General features: G+C 31.1%; 1 protein-coding gene across 1 annotated transcript in view; it reads left to right on the forward strand.

The window, feature by feature from the left end:
• Window positions 1-19,977, forward strand: part of LOC129949057 (alpha-1,3-mannosyl-glycoprotein 4-beta-N-acetylglucosaminyltransferase B) — a 119,520-nt gene that overhangs the window by 40,082 nt on the left and 59,461 nt on the right. Inside the window, exon 2 of the mRNA XM_056060265.1 lies at window positions 14,106-14,223. The gene's annotated coding sequence lies outside the window, so the exon portion shown is untranslated. The remainder of the gene's footprint in view (window positions 1-14,105; window positions 14,224-19,977) is intronic.

A 19,977-nucleotide genomic window follows, 5' to 3' on the forward strand; every position in this document is an offset into this window, starting at 1 on the left:
TTTAGAAATTTTATGAGCACACACGAAGACAACTAATTAAATTATTTATAAATAATATCAAACAATAAACAAAAGAATAAAACAGAAAAGTAATAGATACCTACATATGTGTGAATATAGACAGGTCATTTTTCGTTTGATGCGGGATAATATATTTATCGAGTTTTGTTTTCTAGAAAAGCAATGAAAGTAATTAATTAAATTAATAAACAAAACAAGAAAAATAAAAATGAAAACAAATTGCACACATTTGGTTTTTTGATGAAACCTACAAAATATCAACACACACACACCCCCAAAAGTTCCTCCTATATAGCTTCCATGTTTCTAGGGAATACGGATACAATATAGTACCTATCCCAATGTCCCTTGAGAAATCACTTGATTGTACTAGACAACAAACCTGGCATGTAACCAAGCAATGAACTTTTATTTGATCTACCTACACTTTCCGAAAAAAAGAGAATAAATATTTATTTAAAAAAAATATTTATTTACATAGAAACTATAAAATAATACGTAAACGTAATTTTGTTTATTTTTAAACTAATGTAATTGAATCATAAACTAGCATTAAATTCTGAGAACTTTATGATTAAATTTTACAGATGCTTTAGGTCTGTCTATTCGAAATGCCCGCCCCATAAAGTTTAGATATATGTATATGTATTTATTTATTTGTTAGTTCACTTGGGCGTATACGCACTATTTTGTGCATGATTGAGTTCTCTCTATTTTTCTTGGTGCTTTACAATTTTCTATGTTTATTCAAATTAATGTATTTTAATTAACTTGAAAAGTGGTTTTGTAAATTTTTTAGTCATTATAGTTTGACAAAAATATCATTTGAATGTCATCAGTGTTAATTTGGATCTTTGTTTAAAATTTAAAATTTATGAAGGCTTATTATAGAAAAAAAAATTCTGGTGATTATGTGACGAGTACATATGTTTGATGTCATCTATAATTTAAAAAATCCTTAACTTTCGTGGTTTTCAATACTGTTGTTAAAAAAATTCATCAAAATAATATTTTGTTTATATTTTCACTTATTTTTATATACAGCTCCATCAATATACTGGATTTTTTGTGTCAATTTGTCACAATATCTGCGAAGGCACAAAAAAAGGCCTTAGAATGCAAACACTTACAAATTATTTCGTAAAAATAGTGGATTCGATGAAAAACTCGTGCTTTTGACATTTGTGGTACAATGAATGAGTCGGTGTTGACATTGCAGTCGACTATGGATTAAACAAAAACAATACAACGCAAACATTTTTAACTTCAAATTTAAAGGTCCAAAAAGCAAATTTGAAACGTTAAATTTTCTCAACGTTTTTTTTTTAGCTTCCTAGAATCTAAATAGATTGTAATTAAATTTAAAATACCTTTTTTCTTCTAATTGTCTTTGGATTTTTGTTTGGCAAAAGTGAAACAAATTTTTGACTACACAATCTTGGGAACCAATACAGTTTCGACGTCACACGGAAATGGTAAACTTAAAAAAAAGGTATCTTAAAATGAAGAAAGAGGCTGTGATGCGACCCACACTGATAAATTTCCATCCCGTCTGTTGATTTGTCTTTATTATTTTGCATTATTCTTAAATTTTTTAAAATTACCAACAATATTTTTCATATAAAGAAATAGTTAAGTTTGAAAATCTAGTCTTGTTAAATAGATTTTTGGTGGAAAACAAATTTTTATCAATTTAAGTAGCATTTCTTAAATCTTTACAAATTGGATGAATGACAATAATTTGAGAGATATCAAGGACCGAACATCAATTTTTACCAAATTTGCCTACTATTTTTTGTAGATTTTATTTTTTATAAAAAAACGGACTGTTGGATTTTTATAATAAAAACTTATAATGAAAACAATATTTTCTGTGAAATAAAAAAAAGTTTGATGACAATATTTTTAATTTTTGAAAAGCTTTTTGAGTCGAAAGTAAATTTTTAGCAAGTTTTAGTACTGTTTTTATTTTAGGTTTTTAGTTTTTGTAAAAAAACTTGTCAATTATATTTTTCTCAAAATTATGCTGCATACTGACAAAAATATTTTTCAAAAGATAAAATTAGTTAAAAGCCAATATCACAAATTATTGAAAAGATGTTTGGGTCGAAAATCGATTTTTACCGACTTTTGTTTATTTTTTTTAGCTTTTATTTTTTTGTAAAAATATTTTTTATAAGATAAAATAAGTTTGGAGCCATAGTATCAAGTTATTAAAGAAGTTATTTGAGTTGAAATTCAATTATTCCCAACTTTGAGTAATGTTTTTGAGGTTTTTATTTTTTATAAAAAAAAACTGTCAGCTCGATTTTTCTCAAAATTTTACCAGATGTTGAAAACTTTATTTTTGGTGGCACAAAATTGTTTTGAAGATAAAAACGTTTTGTATTCGTAAAATTTTCGAGGTAACAATTTTTTTCTTTATTTTGATTCATACAAAAACCGTTAATTGGATTTTTCCAAAAATATATTTGTTCGGTATCATGTTACAATATATAATATAAAATTTAATTGAAAACCTTAGCTTTATTTTTTCATGAGATATTTAGGGATAACCAAATTTTTAACCGTTTTTTTTAAACTGCTATGCATATTTCTGCAATATTATCCGTACAACAAAATTTATTCGAAGTCAATATCTCTTCTGGTTCTTGAGCTATGGACGACGAAAAAAAAGTTGAGAACGTACGGACGAACGGAGGTACGAACGTACGTACACACGCAGGCACGTCGAGAGAAACGTCGAGAAATGTCAAAATTTTCAATTTGACAATTCGACCCATTACAATAACTTCCTTAAGTTAAAAATCTGAACAAAAATATTTGTCACCTCTAATAAAATATTCAAACATGAACATTTTTACCTCCAAAGTAATTTCGTACAACAAACGACAACGTTTTTTACACATTCTTCACATTAAAAAAATGTACACAAGAAATTAAAACCAACAAAAAAGTTATAGAAACAGAAAAGTTTAAGTTGAAAATTTCCGAATTTAAAAAAAATTCTTACATCGTTTTTGAAAACAAGTAAATTTTTGGTAATAATACAAAAATATAAAACATACATCGTTCAATATTTGTTTAATACAATCCATTTCATGTTTGAAAAAAATTGTAATACAATAGGATGTGCTAAAAGGACTTTAAAAAATTCAGTTTGTATTTGTTTTTACTATAGAAATTTAAAAAAGTGAACAATTTTCAAAGAAGATACACATTTTTAAGAAAATCCTGAATCAATCAATCAATCAATTTAATTTGAAAATAATCTTCTTAAAATTTGGTTAAATAAATTATAATCGTGTCAAAAATGTAAACTACAGCTTAAACTCCAATTTTTGATTGAGTCTTTTTTAAAAGTTCTTTGAATGACGATTCGTTTTGTCACTTGGAAATTTTTGTGGACACTAATCGGAAGTATGAGCCACATTCCAGCCTCTTTCAACTCTTCACAATTGGAACTACCTCTTCTCGATAAAGTCCTTCTTACTGCTTTACAGCAAACAGGCTGTATTAAAAACTAAAAAAATCGAGTTCTCGAGTTAGTACTTTCTTTTGACGCTATTGGCACTCTCGTTCTAGAATCTGGATCAGGAATTAGTAATATTGATAAATATCAAACCCTTTAGATATTTTTCTTGATTTAAGTAATCACCTTACTGAACACAGTAATTCCTTTGATTGCTTATATAATTTAGACTTCAGAAGAGTTAATCTCCAGCAGTTGTCCGAAGATTTAACCATTTCTTGAATTGCTGATACTTTATCATTTTCTAATATTGATGAAGCAGTTTCAAATTTTTATTATATCCTTAATTATTGTTTGGAAAAAAATGTACTCTTAAAGAAATCAAGAAATACAAACTTTAGCTATACCTGGTACAGGAAAGAATTGTGTTTACAGCGTAACAAAAGAAATAAGGCATGGAAAACGTATCTCAAAAATCTGTCTCCAATCAACTTCTCTTTTTATGTTGAACCCTTTAACCAATTTAAGTCTCTTTCTAATTTTGTACATGCTTGTTATGTTACTGATTTGGGCACCTCTTTGAAAGAGAATCCTAAAAAAATTTGGAATTTTCAAACTCAAAGAAAAAATCAGATGGTTTTCCAGTTAACTTCACGTACAAGAACATTTCATTAGATAAAACTGTTGATATCTGTAGCGCATTCGCAACAAATTTCCGTGAGTCATTTGTTAATAGCCCTGAAGAAGTTGATGAAGTATATTTCATAATCTTCACTCCTTTTCGCAAACTAGCTGTTTTCACATACCTGTGCTACAGAGTACGGTCCTTGATCTTTTATCTGCGTTGAATGATGACTGCTCAGCCGCTCCCGATAGTACTCCCCCGATAGTGTTAAAAAAGTGAAGTAATGCTTTAGTTGAACCCCTTCCGTTCTTATTCAAACTTTATCTAAAAACAGGAAAATTTCCCTGTATATGGAAGACAGGAAGAAGTCATTTCTAACACCAATTTTCAAGAAAGGTAACAGGGTGGATATAATAAACTACATGTCCATTGCAAAGCTTTCTTGCATTCCTAAAGTGTTTGAACGAGTGAACTAACACATGCACTTATGATGAGCCTCTGATCGTAGTTTGACGCTTGCTATAAGCTAACTACTTTCTGAAAATTATGAAGTGTAATAAAAGAGGGAGTTGAATTTATGGAATTTCAAAATGGATTGAATCGGAAGAGTCTAAAAAAAACATTGTTTTCCTATATCATATTATTTAAAAAGTTAAAGTTATAGCTATTATTGATTATTATTGAAACCAATTATTGAAATTTTGTTTGATGGTTGCTAGTTATAACGGAAAAGTTCACATTGAAATCAAGCATTTGTTAGAGTTGATATTTAAAAACAAAACTGACAGACGGAAATACAAAGAAAACAGAACACTTACAGTTTAACAATTTTGCTCATAATTAAAAAATTAAACACCAGCTGTCATCACTTAAAAGAGAACTTAGTGGCCAGTTAGAGCTATTATTGCCTTTGATCCTTGAAATCAATCATTGGAATCATTTGACAGTTTGGCTATAGCTTTCATTGCAGTATTTCTGTCATTGGACACAAATTGTTGAAACCCATTGAATGTTAAACTGACAGGTGTGACAGAAATAAAAAGAAATTGGAATACTTTCAGTGGAACGAATTTATTTCGAAATGTGAAATCAACTGTTCATCGAAAACGATTTCATCATTGCAAAACTGAAACTGGGTTTAATTAATGTATTTTTTTAGTTAAAAAAATCTACAGCTAATCAACTTCATTTTGACACGAAATATTACGAATTTTGCTCTATTGATCACTTTTAAATCTCAAAACAAAATTTGAAATGGTGAAAACTGATGATAGCTATAACTGCCCAATAAAAGAAATGTGGTTGAAGCATTAAAATGTCTGTCAAAATCATATTCTTCAAATTATTTTCTAAATTTGAAATGAAGATTGTGAATATTATGCACACCTCTGGGTCACAGTCGAAATCTGTAAATGGAATCCCTAAATTTTCCACCACGATAGGTCAGATATCTCTGAACTCACAAAATCAAAAAAAAAATATATTCTAAAACCTTTAATATTCTAAAATTTTAATTCATATTCTCTTTATAAATTTTAAAATGCTCCTTCGGAATGAAAGCACTTAAAAAACTTATGTATTCACATTTTAAGACTTTTGAGTGACCAACTGAAATGTTACCATCATGTTCCGTCTACTTTTTGAATATTTTATTATATTTTTGTTGTTTTCTTTCCGTGTACAATAACATTGAAACCACTCGTAGGGGTTGTATAGTTTTTGTAGATATAGAAAACATCATCCAACCAAGGTTTCTTGTGTAACCCATTTTTTTTTTGTTTTGGAATATTCATGTATTCCCTCTACGTTCTAATGAATAAAGTTTCTGCTTACTCCTTTCGCTGCGTCCTTTTCTACCCTCTGCAACCCTCTGAAACCCTCTTCATACCTCAAAAACCATTTCTACGTTGTACTCTTATATATTGCATAATAATCGTACAGCAAAACAGCAAAAGCCATCAGAAGCAGTAGCAGTAACAGTATACTGGCAATAGCAACAGACCATCACTATACACGGTCGACAACAACGTCAACGACGACGAAGACGACGACTAGCGACGGACCTAATGGTTTTGGATTCGTTTTAGGGGAATCTGACGATGATGATGGTTAAGGGTAGGCAGCAGAAGCACAAGGGTAACTGAGCTGGTGTAGTAATAATTGTTTTATTGATTTTTATTTCTTGAAAGTTTCTCATTCCCTCTACCCTAAAGTTTATATCTACCTACGGTACATGTAGTATATTTTATGTATAGTCATTTATATTGGGTCAATGTCATGTGCAGTAGCGGTTCAAAATATTGACACTCAAGGGGGTGAAGGTGTACACTCTGTAGAGTACAGTAAATTTTAGATATACGAGTATAGGTAAAGTTATAGAAGGTTCACCTAGAGGTATAGTGATCCTGATGGGCCACTTAAAAAGGATTCGATTGTTGTGTATATTGCCGACTGACCGCAGTCACGTAGTTAAGTGGTGAACCTATAAAACAGGACTTTGAAATCGACAACAACTAATTGAAATGGTTGCCAGATGCCCTAAAGGAAGGTTTATTACATTGAGGAGTATAAATTTGAGAAAAATTACATCAGCACACGAACTGAATGAATTTCAATTCGATTTTCAAATTGATATGAAGGAAATGACTTTTGGAATTTGATGTGTTATCTTGGGTCCTAGAAGCTTTTTGTAAAAGTTTGGAATTAATTATGTTAATATTAGAAGTTCCTGAACACTTTTGATAGAGCTACCGCTTGATATGTGTTATATTAAGTTCAAAACTCATCGCAAGTATTATATTCATAAGAAATTTCGAACTCGAGATTAAAATCAAACATGAAATTGTTTTTAAATTCAAACTTGGAAATTAATTTTCTAGCGATCAAGATGGGAGTAGTAACAGAACTTGAATTTTCTCAAAATTGGTCCGGTAGATTCAAAATAATATTTGGCATTCAACATTTTCAAACATTATTTAAAGAATATATTTGAGCGCCTAATAATTGCATATCATACAAATTTCTAAACAAAAATTTGAATTAAAAATACACATGAATAAAAATCTATTTAAAAAAACAACTTTAAAGATTTTGGAGTGAAAAAAAAATAGAAAAATAAGGTTTCTTGAGATTTTAAATGACATTTAAATTTTTGAAAATAAGCAAGTTCCAAGCTCGTGCTATCCGTTTGAGATACAAGTTATATAGTCCATTCAGTCTACTATGAGTCTGTGAGCGTGAATAGTGGCTTGATTACTTTCTTTCTTTCAATGTGAAAGCCGATTTCTGCACATAACCTCACCGTAAGATCTTAGAAGAAATACGGATCGATGATGATGATTTAAGCTTGTAAACCACAAAGAACTGTCAACTTTAATCGATGTAAAAGTGATATGTTAAAGTCTTAAGAGTTGTCATCGCTCCCTATATTGTAATTTCGTTTTTAGACACATCCCTTTAACCTGAAATTAACTTCCTTTTTAAGCAGCCTAAGATACATGAAGTGCTCTTTGAACTTCAAAGTAAATTTTCACTATTTGGAAGGAATTTTCAAACCTAAATGGGAATGTGAATACAGTTTGCCACTCTCTGTCAAACGATATACCACAACACTTGATTTTGAAAATTTGTATTCCAGTTTAGGCTTACTTTTTAGCTTTTTCTGTTTAAACATAACATTTTAGAATCATCCAAACATAAGGCGAGTTCTAAAAAAAGCTTGTAAGGTTTTCAGCAGAAATATTAAATGCAGTCTAATTTTAAAACTTCAAATCACTAAACAAATTCACTTGGATTTTAACTTATTTCAAATGTGCATAGCTAGAATTTTGTTCAACTATCTAAACTATGCTCAGTTGGAAAATCTGCTGTAAAAAGTAAACCAAAAACAATGTGGTGATTGGGATTAAAGAAGCTCCACAAAAATAAAACATGAAACTAAAAACGATCACACAATTTCCAATGTATTACTGTTTTTAGATTTTGTTTAATTATGGATTCTATTCTTAATCTAATCTTGTCCACAAAAATAAAATAGTAGTTGTCAGTTGAGAATTAATACAAATTAAATCAACGTGAAGTCGTAGGCAGTTTTAACATTGGACTCTTTTATGGTCACTAATTTTGACACTCAAGTAATGAAACCTTAAAAAGAGAAGCTTTAACATAATCCAATGTTACCACAGCCATATATACTAATATTGTAAAGCTGAAGACTTTGTTTGTTTCTTCTCTAATCTCAGGAAATAATAGTCCGATGTAAAAAAAAAACCATTTTATTGAAATTACGCTAAGACTAAAACGAGTAGAGTATTAATGTTTCAAAATCTGTTTTAGTTGTCCCATGGAGAGCTTCCTACGTGAGCGCTAAAGAAATTGTTAAAGTTTTGTTCGTTTTTACTAAAAACACTCCACGGCAGCATATATAATAAGTTTGCTCACTAGAAGCTTAATAATCTTTAAAAAATATCGAAATTTAGAAATTATTTATGTTCCAAGAACTATCATCATCAATACTTTTAATTTTAAGTGTTTATTTGTTCTTGACATTTAAAGAACTTAAGGATCGGAACAGAACGAGTCTTTTATAATAATTCGTGATGCTTAATATTTCTGTCATCTTTAAATTATCTAAAATTAGTGTAGAGTCCGCTACTTCCGACTTTTGTTGACATTTTTATGTTAAAAGGTTAAATTTTTTTACATTCCTTTCAAAGATTTCATAATGTGATTACAAGATAAATTTTGGTATGTGATATTTCTCATATAACGGAAACAAAAAAAATTATAGATTACTTGTCGTAATGCTTAGCGCATAGAACATGTAAAAGTTTTCACGGGCACTGAATCTTGCGTGGAATTGACAAATCTTAAAATAGTTATTCTTGTCACGAAAAGTGCTTTCTTAAAATGGCTATTCAGGTTCCTGACATTACTGGCTGATATTTGTAAGTCACTAGTACATGGTTCTCCAAGACCCATTTAGGCAACTCATCAATATAAACTATCCAATCCTATAAATATGAATCACTTCCCTCAAACACACTAAAGGGTAACCCTATAAAACGTGTGGGAAATAGCACAATTCCATTTTATGGAAATATCAAATGCCTTGTTTTAGAAGCAATATCCCCATTTAGTGCATAGAGTGTACTCTATCTCAATCTAATTCTAAGATTAACCACAACCTCTGAAACTGGTCCATTTCAACAATGAGTTAATTATGCATTCGATATGATCTCATCAATCAGCACCAAAATATTTATGGATTTTTATGTAGATACATAATATGTACGGCTAAGTATATGAAGAACTAAGTTCCGACTCCGACATTGTATAGAGATAGAGTGATTTTAATACATAACACAAAGCTCAAAGTTCACCATTTACGCTGATGTGGAATCAGTGGCCTTCTGGGTCATATAAGTATATCCTTCCAGCAGCCTGCTATTAAATAATATATATATACGGGACGGGCATGGCGGCCGGCGTACAGCATCAGAATCAGACCGAGATTTTCTCCTCGTCCTCATACAGAGTGAGTATATGACAGTAATTAATGAAACTTGAAACTTCGCCAAGCGTAAATTTTGTGTTTCGTCGTCGTCGTATAAAGTCGTTTGTTCCACTTTGAGAGCACCAACGACAGTATTATAGTCGTCTATATATTTCTGACAACAAACGTTATAATGTGGACATGATCTATGACATATATGACAGGCAGGAGAGACGTAATGTATAGGGTATACTATATGCTCGCATTTATAATGTACATATAGATGTTTCGTCTATCAAAAGCAGAGATTGGGTTTAATTATGCCTTTTGAAATTATGATGTAAATGATGGCTTCTATTCATATAAACTACACAAGCCAAAAACACCATCAACAAACTACTCTAACCTAACACCGACCGCCGCCGCCGCGCCGCCATAGTGGCCCACCGGCAAACCCAAATGCCAACACATCACCATAATATGGCCATTTTTACGTGAACATATGTAACATACCTACAGCTATGGTCAAAATAATTGGATCATCTTCAGAAAGAATTTGATTAAATTAGAAATGTTTTGATATAAGGATTATCTGTGGCGTTACTCGCATGCTTTATTTTAGAAAAGAAAGGATAAGAAAAGCTATAGTGAGCTTAGTTTAAAAGATAGGCTTATGTTGTAGCGACTTTTTTTAAGAAGTATTAAAGGGAAAAAATTCTGTCATACATTTTTTAGCAAAACTTTAACTATTTCCGAAACAAACTATTTATCAAAAGAGAAAAAAATCCGCAATTTTAAAACAGTCTTTATTGGTGCTATGTAAGTATAAGTCTTAGCGTAATGAGAAAGCTTATAAATTTTGTTAGTAATTGGACTATCTAACACAGAAAGAATTTTTCAAATCGGACGTGTAAGTCCTGAGATAAGCACGGTCAAACAAACAAGCAAGCAAACAAACAAGAAAACAAACTTTTCAGGTTTACGATACTGTTAAAGATTATTTGTGTTCCACAGAATTAAATTTAAAGCAAAATAGCAAATGTTTTGAGAATCTCGTTAATGGTAAGACATGTTTGAATGGTATTCCAAATTGCATATAATAATCAGGGACTACATCAAATGACCATTGAACGATTTCCAAAATGATCTCTAGTTTTTTCAATCAGTTTATTCTCCATCTAATTTTTCTAATAATGTTTAAACAAGTGAATCTGATCAATGTCGGTTGCTTACATTAAAACTTAATAGTGTGGAAAAAACTATGTAGGCAGTCAGTCAGGATAAACAATCAGTTTCTGACGGCATTTCTACCTTATACAGCCTCCCTCTAAAATCTGTTTACCCGGATCTTTAATGCTTCATTAACTATAGGACTTTTTTTTAGATGACTAGAAGGTATCTTATATTGTTTCGATTCAGAAATCCATCATAAGCAAAGTGTGTCTAATTACTGTTCAAAAAGCAAAGAAAAAACAAAAAGTTATCCTCAACAGTTCCGGAACTTACTTTCTATGCGTAGAAAAGTTTTCCTTATTTTGGAAAGTTACTAAATATAACAAACTTAAAATTCTTACCAATGAAATAACAAAAAACTTTGAAAATGGTTATCAAAGTGTTGTAATATATACAGATTTGTCTAATATGGGGTAAATTACACAGTCTTGATTAAGAAGCTTTTCGATCTTGATTTTCAATCCAATGTGTTGAAATGGATTGAAAATATGTGTTTGTTAAGAACATAACATCAGAAAAAATAATTGTTTTTTATGGAGTACCTCAAGGAAGTCGTTTAGGTCCACTTCTTTATCTGCTTCTTACTATTTATATTCCCGATTTTATTAAATCTCTTCATTGTCTTATGATATACAAATATTTTGATGTTTCATTTCGTGTAATGTCCGACTCTTTTACACTCAGAGAATTATTTTATTCATAATTAGGGCCGGTCCTTGAATACTGGTGTGTAATATGGAACCCTTACTATGATATCCACTCAAATCAAATCTAAAGGAATAAAAAGCGATTAACCAGGCTGGTAATTTGTGGACTTCATTGGAACATAGGAATGCCTCCTTATCTAATCACCAGACTTAATTTAATTGGCATCCAATTCTTAGAAACGGGAGCGGCTCGAAATGTTGTATTTTAAAATACTATATGGTCAAAATTCCATTTGATACTGTATGATCATAATACTGTATTCTGTATTTCAAAATACTGTACATGTTAAATACTTTTTTTTTTAAATTCTTCATTTCAAAATGTTTTATGTAAAAGGTTCACTTTGTAAATTATCAAAACGAATTTTATTTTTCAGCCTTACAGAATTTAGAAGTTCAAAGTTTTTATATACAGAATTTTAAAAAATCTACATACAGTCCTTAAAAATACTTGTATTTGAGATACATTATTATAATCCATAGTATTCGAGTACATACGTATATGTATATAAACTTTTTTAACCTTTTCATATAGGCAATAACAAGGTGCTTACTCATATTTAACTTCTATAGTAATATTAGCCGACTACTAACTTACTTAGGTCCTCAGACCTTTTAAGTCCGTCGGGAACCCTTTAAGAGGCATCGTGTACGGTTTCCGGAGATGGGTTCAAGCTCCCTCCAACTTTTGCCTAGTGATGCGGAATCGACTGCTCATTGTGCTTCTCGGTCGTCCAGCTCTTCTTCCTTTTTGTGTGAGCGAATTCCATTGAATTGCTTGGCCTTAAATGCAGTCGTTACCTTTTCGAAGTGTTTGTCCAATCCATTGCCACTTTCGACTTCGTATTATAGAGTCTCCCTGGCCTGTCCTTCTATGATGGATCTCATTTGATATACGGTTCGGTCAGAGAATCCTTATGAAGACATCATCTTCCAAGTACTGCACGCATAAAGCACGCTTTGTTCTTAAGCTGATAGAGTTAACGTGTGTCGGGAGCAAACACACGAATATATTAATAAAATACATTCTTGAAGTATGTATGCATATCTTGTAATTTAAAAAGGTTTACACTATTCTTTTATTAAACATCTTGTATAAGCCAGACATATTAATGAAGTCGGCAGCATAATTAAAAAATATTGTTATCAAAAATAATTTGTGAATTTTAAGTCTCAATAAGGAAAACTGAGAAGAACTGATAAAGTTATTCCTCCAAATTTTCGACAATATACCGAACGCCGAAGCGGCAGATGACGTCTGGTTCGGTTCGGCCTTCAAGTTCCTCTTCAGTTTTCGCACTTTGTAAGATCTCATTTTTTTGGGAGCTTGTAGATAACTCCCTTCTTTCACTCATCGGGGAAGCTTTCGTTGATATAATATAGGCTTCTTTTATGAGCAGATGATGCAATTCGCTTGATGACTCTCTCGCTCTCCGGAAATTCCATCAAGTCCTACCGCTTTGTTGTTCTTAAGTGCTTTAATTGCAACAACGATCTCATCTTTACCTCCGATGCAGATTCGAGGATTAGTTTGTTCAGGCGCTTCAGAAGGCATCGGCTGCACGTTATTTGCAAACACTCGGTTTGAAACCGAGGAAAAGTGTTTTTTCCACCTTCTGACTTGCTCATCCACCGTACTTATCACAGTACTGTCTACTTCTTTCACCAGGTGTTGCTTTGAGCTGTGTGCACCGGACAGCTCTTTGGTTATTCTGTAAACGGTCCTGCTGTCGCACCTGTTTGCAGGTCCAGCTCATTTCTTTCTTATTCTTGTGAAGCAGTTATTCGAGCCCTTAAATGTTTGCGTTCGTTGATGCCCAAGATTCTTCTGCAAGCCAAGTGTTTGCTGCTTCCATCTTAAATTAATACTTTTAAATGTCTAATTTATTAATTTATTAACTTATATTATTTTTTAGTATTTAGTTATCTTTATGTATCTATACAAACTTATAAAGTATCGCATATTACTTATAACTTAATGAGTAGTCTTCAAGATTATAATTGATGGAAATAAATAATAATACTATTTATTAATTTGTTTACTTTTTTTTAAATCACTGTTTAAGAAACATTAACAAAATTATTTACCATTAAAATTATATGTTTAAATTTTAAAGTACTAAAAACATAATAAATAAGTGTTGTTCTTATAATTTTGGCAGTAGATGTACATGCAGACACATATAATGTGTTTGTTAACGTTGGAAGGATAAAATGTCCTTACATATCAGTATGATGTAACGTTCGTGAAAATAAGTTCATATACAGAGATATACGTACATCCTTTCCTTACCTATATCGCACCGCCATTATAACCACCCTTTATACAAAAAAATATAATCCTTTCGGGTGGCTCATTTTCGCTTCTTTCCTTTTTCTATAGGTTTTTCTTTTTTCTTAATACTACATGTGTCGTCCTTTAGTATATGTGTATTTACAAGTTTGATGGTAAATTGACAAAAGTTCTCATTTGTTTTTTTTTCTTTTTGAAATTTGAAAAACTTTGAAAATATTTTTTCTTAATGATAAAAATTACCTTTTGTATTTTTGCAGGTTTTCACAACTGACAAATTGAACAATGGTGCTAAAAACAAACAAGGAATTGATTGAAAAAGGATTTGATTAAAAATCTTTTTCTTCTTTATAACTGGAACTATTTTGGAAAAATTTTGTAAGTATTATTTTAGCAACTTAAGTTTTTCAAAAAAAAAAAAAAAAACATTTTATTTTTTAAATTTAATGGAACATCTTCTAACTTTAAAATATTGGTTTTAAAATAAAAAAGAAGTCTACTTCTAAATTAAATTTTTAAAACCCTAAAATGAATTGTATGAAATTCGTAGTTTATTTTCGATAGAATTCCAACTAAAGTGAACTTCTTGGTGGAGATTTGAATACATCTGAAAAGAAGCCTATATTTGAAGAGAAGAGACAAATTTTACGGGAGGTGTGAGAATTAAAGTTTTCTCTAGGTTTGTCAAAAATTAAAGCTCATGTAATTTTACACAAAAATGATTGTAACTTTTGTTTTCATACAATAAATTGATAGATTTAGAGAAAAATTGTCGGAAACGATGGGGTTTAGTCGTACAATTGTTACTTTATGTGAAACTTATTTGTTGGCTGTGTTTAAAAGTCTTATGGTTGCTCATAAGCACGCCACACTGTTTTTTATTTTGATTTTGACAGATGTCAACAGTTCACATATCACTACTTAACAAAGTTGAAATTAAAACAAATTCCAAGCCGCCTTGGTTCAGTAAAAAGCTAAGTAACTTAAGCAATAGAAAAAACACAAGGCTTATAAACATTTACGGATAGCAGAAAATAAAGACGAACTACAAAATATGTATATCCAATTGGAACGAGAACTCTATGTTCTTAACACATTTATATTTCGAAATTATATTTTATCAATTGAATCAAAAATAGTAAGTCATTCTGGTTACAAGATTAAAAAAATGCGATTGGTATTCCCAGGTGTATGAATTGCCTTGGGTCAACATTTTCAAATGTATCAAGTATTTGTCATTCCTTCGCACACTATTTTGAATCTAGTTACGCTAATTTGAATGTAAGTTCAGCATGGACAGCCGAATATTTGTCTTTTGAATGTAAGAATGAAGATGGTCTCTTGAGTTTAAATGAAAACAATAAATCAGGTCCAGAAGAAATTCCACCTATTGTTCTTTAAAAATGTGCTGCTTCTTTAGCTGAACCGCTTTTCCTAATTTTGAATAGCTCTTTAAAGAACGGTGAATTTCTTCCATCATGGAGGAAATCATTTTTAAACCCTATTCCCAAATCAGGGTCTTAACAGAAAATATCCAACTACCGTCTGATTTGTAAATTGTTGTGTATTCCAAAACTTATCAAAAAATTGATATATGAAAAACTAACATTTTTAGTTAAGGAACGCATTTCACCGCTATAACATAGTTTCATTGCAGGAAGAACAACAACGACTAATCTTTCTATTTTATCCACTTTCATTAAAAATAATCTCAAAGAAGGACATCAAATTGATGTAATTTATATCGATTTTCAGAGGCATTTGATTGATAATTAAGAAATTAAAAAACCTTTGATTTCATTCTAAGTTTTTGAAATAGTTGGAATCTTATCTTAAGGGTCGAGTTCAATTTGTTTGCATTGACGAAGTTCTCTCAAAACCAATTTTGGTTTAATCTGGTGTGCCCCAAGGCAGCCATATTGGACCCCTTCTTTTCCTAATTTTTATAATCTATTAATGAGTGTCATCTCTTAGAAGACGGTATTTCGAATGGTGCACGAAAAACCAATTATATATTTCGCTAAATGTCAGTGTTTTTTTTTGCAGCAACTTTTCTGAAATCATCATGGAGTAAAACTTGAAAATCAAGTTCTAAAAAGAGTAAGGGAGAAGAAAGATCTTGGTGTAGTTTTTGACCCTAAACTTAAATTTGTTAAGCACATTGAATTTAGTGTAACCAAAGCAAGTTCCCTGCTCGGTTTTATCAAACACAAAAGCATAGACTTTAAAGGACCTTGGAATACTGTTCTGTAATCTGGAACCCTTTTTATAACATTCAATCTAAAATAATTGAAATGGTCAAAAAACTGTACAAGATTCACTATTCAAAAATTTGGGTAGAACATAGAAACTTCATCATGTAAAACTAGATGCCAAAAATGGTACAAACTAATGTGACATTCAATAAAGAGGTCACTTTTATTCAAAAGACTTGGCTTCGCTGAACAGCAATTCGATTATCACAAAGACGTCCAAAACTGGCTTGAAGAGTGCTTTGTCTTAAAAGAGAGTTATTTTTATCGTAGTATTCAAAAATTACCCTAGAGATGGAGCTAGAGACACCGAGTATTTTGAATAAATAATGCCTAAAACACAAACACGCTTCAGCTTCACCCTCGTCTGCGTTACGTTGGGCCTGCTTCGAGGTTGCTTTGATACTTCCAATTTTACGTGTATAAATTGGCACTTCTGTCATTAGCAGCTATTATTTTTTCTCAAAATAAAGAGTTTTTTTGTTTAAGTAGCTTTCACAGCCTATAATAACCGATAGGAATCCCTGCAAAAGCAAATGTTTTTTGTTTGTTGACTATTTTACAGCCGTTGAGCTGTCAGGCAAAGAAAATATTTAGCAAATTTGAACTAGAGCTTCCGTTTGGAGTCACATTACGTAACATTACGTTATTTCCTTACTATTTTTAAATGAAAAGTGAGTTTGGAGCTTCATTGTGATAGCATGCATTGAATTCCTATGTCTGAACTCGTAAACGTCAGGCGAAGCCGAAGCTGAGCCGTGTTTGTGTTTCAACCATTAGCCTTAGCTTTCATTTAAAAAAACATGTGTTTTCTATTAAATTAGTGGTAATTTTTAACCAAAATAAAGGTATCAATTTTTCTGTGGTATCTCCAAAACGTTAGTTTGTGTTTTGATTATGGTTATGGAGTTTTTGTTAGTACCCTTATTAACCTTTTAAGTGATCCCTTGTACAAATGAATTAAGGTTAATTCATGAAAATAATTGAACCTCTAAGTAATGAGAGTTCTGGAACTTATCGGCTTTATTATGTCCTATACTAAAAGTACTATTAAGAGAAAACTATAGCTGTTATTTACAATTACAATAGTTTTTGAAAGATCTGATGTAAAGATTTTGACATACCAATTTCTTTTGCCCAAAAATTACTCTCATAAGAAAGTCATGTTTCATTTTGTTGTGTTATTGCCTTAGCATAAAAGAATTAGGCCAAGACTCAGATAAATCGATTATATTATTAGCTTAACTTTAAAGAACTTAGGTGTAAAACCTATTTCCGCAATAGTAGGATTTTCCGAATTTCTGAAATTATAGTCCAAATGTATAGATTCTTAGCGTTCTAGGAATTTTTCTATCACTTGCATCACATATACATAGCTTAGCGAAATTCAAGTCTTTGCTCATAGCCTTCTTAGCTTAAAGCTTAGCATACCCTTATCATTTTTTTTAAAAACTGATTGTCAGGACAGAAAACAGATTAAACACAATGTGTGAACATGGCTAAGAGTTAAAGCCTTCTTTATTCACACCAAAACTTCAATATGCTCCCTAACTAATCTAAAACTTTGTTCGAGATTCTTTGATGTCAATATTTGTGTTTACTTTAACAACATTCATATAACAAGTCCTTTCCTTATAAGAACATATCGTAATGAGATGTAAAGTTATGAGGACTAAAATCTCTCTTTGATAACTTTCTTTAATTTATTTTTCACTCTTAAGTCTTTTTTCATAGTTATAGCCTATAGCCTCCCTTCTATAGCTATAGCCCCCTCTTTAAAAAGAAAAACAAAAACTAAAAACTTTTAATCTTTAAACTTCAATTTTCCTTCAGAATTATCTTTATAATTTTTGAAGAAATTTGCGTCAGCATGGATGAAAAGACAATAGCAGCACCGCCGCCGCCGACGAGCGCCGCCACCGTGCGCTGTTTGTCGTTAGCGGCTCTGATGAACAACCACATTTCTTCGCATTCATGTAACCATACCCTTACCCATCTATACTACATATTTTAATAGAAGTGAACTCGAAATGAGAAAGAAAAGCCAAAAGCATTTTCAGGCCATTAACCTAGTTTATTTTTTATTTGCGCCATACGATGTCAATTTTGAGTGCGACATTCTTATGTGCTTCCTTGAATTTTGGAAGCAAAACCTTATTTAGGAAATATTCCCGTATTCTCGTTACTTGTTCTTCTTTTGGCGTTCACTTTTCTTCACTAATAATGGTTATCAAGCTTTTGGCATTTTGACTGCCAAGCCTAACGAAAGACATGAAGCTTTTTTGTTTGATGTTGTTTTTGTTGTTTATTTTACATTAGACGAAGAAGATGTCAATCATATGTACATAAAAACATACTTATGTACATATGTAAGCCCTTTCAAGTATTTTGTATTATTAATATCTCACTGAGGATTTGCAATTATTGGAATTATGACAGTCGTTGAATAATACAAACAAATTGTCGCTTTTCGTTTCTTGTAGACATTTTTATGAAGGCAAAAGAGATCTGTCAAAAAATACATTTTGAAATATTAATTTTTCATCACTTTTGGAGTTGGTTTGGAATGATATGGCAACAAAATTTAAATGTGCCTATCATGATTTTTGTTTTTATGAACTTTAAAAAAAAACTGAAATTCTTGTAAATTTAAACCTAAAATATCTTTTCAAAATGGATGACTTAAAACTTTGATCAGTGTAAGCTAAAACTTAAAACAATCTAGCTTGACTTAGAGTATGACCAACCTAAAAGTAATGAATCTTAAGGAGCCAGTTACAGCCTTCATTGAAATCAATCCGAAAAAATATCTACAAAATTGTTTTTTTTTTTCCTAATGGACATTTATTTCCAGAACAGCTAATTTCATATTGTCAAAACAATTAAACAAATTTTAAACAATTCCAATGGCAGATTTCGGTAATCCGTTTTTCAAATGACAGATCGCTTTAAACGGCATATGAAAATAAATGATAGCTATAACAGGTGGCTTAAGGTCAGAGTTGATCATTTGCCCAGTTTATATTTCTGAGGATTTCCTCAATCAGAATAACATCAACCAAATGAGCTTTTTCTTTTCGTTTGTCTTTAATTTGTGCGATATAATTATAATATAATTCTTGAGAAATCGAATCATGAAAATTCTATTCTCACATAACTGACAGCAGATGGGAAAATTTATATGCAGACAATTTATAATTCTGAGAATACAGCAATCTCTGAAATCTTAGAAAAATTCATCCACTGAGGGTGAAACGAGAAATGCTGACCAATAGAATACGCCGCATGCATTCCGGCAACCTATACAACTGACAGATCGATTAAGAAGCGACTTATATACAACGCATTTACCGGACGCAACCTAAAAAGTTGCTGAGCCATAATGGCTGAAACATAAATACGCTTCAGCTTCGGCTTCTCCTGACGTTTACAAGATCAACCACAGGAATTCAATGCATGCTATCACAATGAAGCTTCGACCTCACGTTTCATTCGAAAATCGTAAGGAAATAGCTTAATATTACGTAATGTGACTCCAAACGGAAACTATAGTTCAAATTTGCTGAACATTTGCTTTGTCTGACAGCTCAACAGCTGTAAAAAAGTCAACAAACAAAATGCATTATTGCTATAGGAAGGATTCGCATTGGTTAATATAGGCTGTGTAAGCTACTTCCGCGATAAATTATTTTATTTTTTATTTCAAAACTCATGTAGCCGAATCTGAAGCGTGTTTGTGTTTCAGCCATTAACTTTTCTCTACGGCATGCAAGTCCGTGACATCAGCTGTCTAAAATAGGCATGTTCGATAATTTGGCACATTGCTCTGATCGGAATTCGTTCAGGTGAGGTTTGACCACTCTTCTCATTTTCAAAACAA

This window comes from Eupeodes corollae, chromosome 3 (genome assembly GCF_945859685.1).
Source record: "Eupeodes corollae chromosome 3, idEupCoro1.1, whole genome shotgun sequence".
In the NCBI taxonomy this organism is placed as follows: Eukaryota; Metazoa; Arthropoda; class Insecta; order Diptera; family Syrphidae; genus Eupeodes; species Eupeodes corollae.